Source organism: Nannospalax galili, unplaced genomic scaffold, assembly GCF_000622305.1.
Source record: "Nannospalax galili isolate Female #2095 unplaced genomic scaffold, S.galili_v1.0 scaffold856, whole genome shotgun sequence".
NCBI lineage: Eukaryota > Metazoa > Chordata > Mammalia > Rodentia > Spalacidae > Nannospalax > Nannospalax galili.
Window position 1 is genome coordinate 1,865,694 of NW_008339573.1, and position 899 is coordinate 1,866,592.

The following is an 899-nucleotide window of genomic DNA, read 5'->3' on the forward strand; positions in this document are numbered from 1 at the left end:
AGTTGCAATGTTAAGTCATTTATTTGTGTTCTTTCTGATTTTTTGATGTAGGCACTTAGAGCTATAAACTTCCCTATAAGGACCGCTTTTAGCATGTCACAGAGGTTTTGTTGTTTTGTATTGTCCTTTTCATTTAGTTCCAGGAATTCTTTTTTTTTTTTTTCTTTTCTTTTTTTGAGACAGGGTCTCCTTGTAGCCCCAGCTGTCCTCCAACTCACAAAGATCCACCTGCCTCTGCCTCCCAAGTGCTGGGATTAAAGGCATGCACCACCATGCCCGGCTCCAGGAATACTTTTCTTTCTTAATTTCTCTTTTGCCCCATTCATCATTCCGGAGTGTGTTGTTTAATCTCCATGTGTTCATGTGGTGATTAAGGCTTCTTCTGGTGTTGATTGTAAGCTTTATTGCATTGTGGTCTGATGGAATGCTTGGAATTATTTCAATCTTTTTGTGTTTGTTGAAGTTTGCTTTGTGCCCCAGTATATGGTCAGTTTTGGAGAAGGTTCCATGGGGCACTGAATAGAAAGAATGTCCTTTGGTGCTTGGGTACTCGGTAGATGTCTGTTAGGTCCATTTGATATATGGTACTTTTTAATTCAGATGTCTCTCTGTTAACTCTTTGCCCTATTGACCTATCTAATGGAGACAGTGGGGTATTGAAATCCTCTGCTATTAATGAGTTGGGATTAATCTGGGTCTTAAAGTCCTATAGTACTGTTTTAATGAAGTTGAGTGCAACAGAGTTTGGTAAATATATGCTCATGATTGTAATATCTTCTTAGTCAATTGTTCCTTTGATCTGAATGAAGTGGCCCTCTTTATCTCTTCTGACTAGTTTTAGTTTAAAGAGTATTTTGTCAGATATTAGAATTGCTACACCTGCTTTTAACTTAATACCA